This window comes from Nicotiana attenuata, unplaced genomic scaffold (genome assembly GCF_001879085.1).
Source record: "Nicotiana attenuata strain UT unplaced genomic scaffold, NIATTr2, whole genome shotgun sequence".
In the NCBI taxonomy this organism is placed as follows: Eukaryota; Viridiplantae; Streptophyta; class Magnoliopsida; order Solanales; family Solanaceae; genus Nicotiana; species Nicotiana attenuata.
Window position 1 is genome coordinate 395,470 of NW_017670281.1, and position 3,432 is coordinate 398,901.

Genomic DNA, 3,432 nt, shown 5'->3' on the forward strand with positions numbered 1-3,432 from the left:
GTTCTCGAGCTATGACAATGGTGCCTTCGAACCATGATGCCTTTGAATAATGATGTGCATGATATAAAGCGGGGCCATCGGGCCATGGCATGGTATTCTCGGGCTATGAAGATGGCGCCTCCGAACAATGACGCCCTTGGATGGTTTGGCGATATTTCAGCCCATGAGATGCAGGATTTGGCGGTATTTCAGCCGATGAAATGCAAGATTTGGCGGTAATTCAGCCGATGTGAAAGATAAATCTAAATGGCAATATTACAGCCGACAGAATTTTAAATAAAGCTGGCGATGTTTCAGCCAATGTAGAAAAGATGAAAATGGCGATATTTCAGCCGACAGAAATTTAAATAAAGCTGGCGTTGTTTCAACCAATGTAGAAAAAATGTTAATGGCGATATTTCAGCCGACATAAAGCACAAGTATGGATGATGATGGGGATTTAGATATGATTGGTGGTCTTTCAGCCGATATTCCAGCCAATACGAGGGATTTAATCAAAAATTGGCGATGTTTCAGCCATGCAAGATCTAAATGAAGCTGACGGTATTTCAGCCGATGCAAATAGAGGTAGCGATATTTCAGCCATGCAGGATGGAGACGACGCTTAGTCTCGGAAGGCAGAAAGGTAGCCTTATGCAATGCAAGATGGAGACAGTGCTTAGTCTCGGAAGGCAGAAAGGTAGCCTTATGCAATGCCAGAAAATGCAGGATGGAGACAGTGCTTAGTCTCGGAAGGCAGAAAGGTAGCCTTATGCAATGCAAGAAAATGCAAGATGGAGATAGTGCTTAGTCTCGGAAGGCAGAAAGGTAGCCTTATACAATGCAATAAACAAGGTGAAGAGTAATGAAATCTCTTAGCTGAGAGGTGATAGCTGCCAATTAGTTGTCCTTATGGCTGCTGGGGATGTTGCGTGCGAATAGCGCTCAGAAATGGGTGATGATCCTGAGAATTGTATTCCTGAAAAGTGTGAGTTTGTATCCGATGATTCTATGTCTTGGGGTACCTGCATTCAAAGAGAGATTGTGAGTTTAGTCAAGGGGGAAGGTTAGTTCGTCTTCTCGCGGACTGCGCTCGTCCTACTCGGCTCTTGCTTTCATTGGGGTAGCGTTGCTGACAAAGCAGTTCTGACAGTATTCATGCACAGTTTGGTAATATAATTTAAAAAATATGACGTAAAACATAATAGATAAATAAAATAAAATCAAAAAACGATTTTCTTTTAGATGAACCGACTACTGCGACGTGGTTCAAGGCATTGCAACCTCTTTTGCTCCGGAATTTTGAGGATCCTCCTAAAAATTCTGCCCCAGTTTACTGGGCTGGTGCCTTTGACGGCTGCGAGCGATGAATGGCAAAAGTCAACTTCGGAATTTTGAGGGTCCTCCTCAAAATTCTGCCTCAGTTTCCAATGTCGGGGGAAATGAAAATTTTATTGAATTGTGACCAAACCCATAGAGCTGCCTACGTATCCCCTCTTAAACGGGAATCAGGTCAGGCGTAGTTCAAATTACATCATAAAGAAATCATAGTGGTTACACATAGTATCGTTTCAGTGCATCTGAATTGATCGGCTTCGGCCAAACTTCTCCATCCATTTCTGCGAGTATGAGGGCTCCTCCGGTTAGAACCTGGTGAACCATGTACTGACCTTGCGAGTTGGGAGAAAATTTTCCTTTGGCTTCGTCTTGGTGCGGAGAAGATTAGTACTAACTGCCCTAGCGCGAACTGTCTCGGCCTGACTCTTTTGTTGAAAGCTCTGGTCATTCTATTCTGATAAAGCTGAATGTGGCAAACTGCATTCAGTCTTTTTCCGTCTGTAAGGGCTAATTGCTCGTAGTGACTTTTTACCCATTCTGTATCTTCAAGTTCTGCTTCATGTATAATTCTCAGGGAGGGAATCTCCACTTCGGCTGTGATGACTGCCTCAGTACTGTAAACCAACATATAATGAGTCGCCCCAGTTGATGTGCGGATGGTGGTACGGTATCCCAGTAGAGCGAATGATAACTTCTCATGCCATTGCTTGTGTTTTTCTATCATCTTCCTTAGTATCTTTTTGATATTCTTGTTGGCTGCTTCTACAGCTCCATTCATCTGAGGTCTGTAGGCCGTAGAATTCTTGTGCTTGATCTTGAAGGTTTCGCACATTGCTTTCATCAGATCACTGTTGAGATTGGAACCATTGTCAGTGATGATTGACTCTGGGACGCCAAACCGACAAATGATACGGTCGCGGACAAAGTCTGCCACAACCTTCTTAGTTACTGCCTTATACGATGCTTCTTCAACCCATTCAGTGAAATAAGCAATTAACACCAGAATCAACCTGTGCTCGTTTGACGCGGCAGGCTCGATAGGTCCAATGACATCCATCCCCCAAGCGGCGAACGGCCATGGTGAGCTTGTTGCATTGAGCTCGTTAGGAGGCACCTTTATCATATCTGCATGAATCTAGCAATGATGGCATTTCTGAACATACTGGATGCAGTCTGTCTCCATGGTCATCCAGAAGTAACCAGCTCGGAGTATTTTCTTGGCTAAGACGAAACTATTCATGTGCGGGCCACAGGTCCCTGCGTGAACCTCCTCCAACAACCTGGATGCTTCCCTTGCCTCGACACACCTCAGTAATCCCAAATCGGAAGTCCTCCTATACAGGATTCTTCCGCCGTGAAAGAAGTAATTGGACAATCTCCGCAGTGTGCGCTTCTGAGTAGTGTTTGCAAGTTCTGGATACTCTCCTGTTGACAAATATTTCTTAATGTCATGGAACCATGGCTTTCCGTCTGCCTCTTCCTCGACATGAGCACAATAGGCAGGTTGATCCTGGATTTTTACCGGGATGGGTTCAATGAAGTTCTTATCTGGATGTTGAATCATGGATGATAGAGTGGCCAATGCATTGGCGAACTCATTCTGAACTCTGGGGACATGCCGAAATTCTATCAACTCTTGCAAGTAAGGTAGTATTTTGGAGTTCTTAGTTGCCCATTCTTCTCGGACCTGATGTATGAGCAAATCTAAGTCCCCGATCACTAGTAACTCCTGAACATTCATGTCAATGGCTAGTTTGAGCCCTAAGATGCAGACTTCATACTCGGCTATGTTATTGGTGCATGGGAACCTGAGCTTGGCGGATATCAGATAGTGTTGGCCAATTTCTGATACTAGGACTGCTCCTATGCCAAATCCCTTAAAGTTTGCTGCTCCGTCAAAAAACATTCTCCAGCAATCATAGGATTCTGCAATGTCTTCTCCTATGAAAGAGACCTCCTCGTCAGGAAAATACGTCTTTAGAGGCTCGTATTCTTCGCCCATGGGGTTTTCAGCAAGATGATCGGCTAGTGCCTGTCCTTTGATCACTTTCTGAGTCACGTAGATAATATTAAACTCACTCAGCAATATTTGCCATTTGGCCAGTTTGCCCAAGG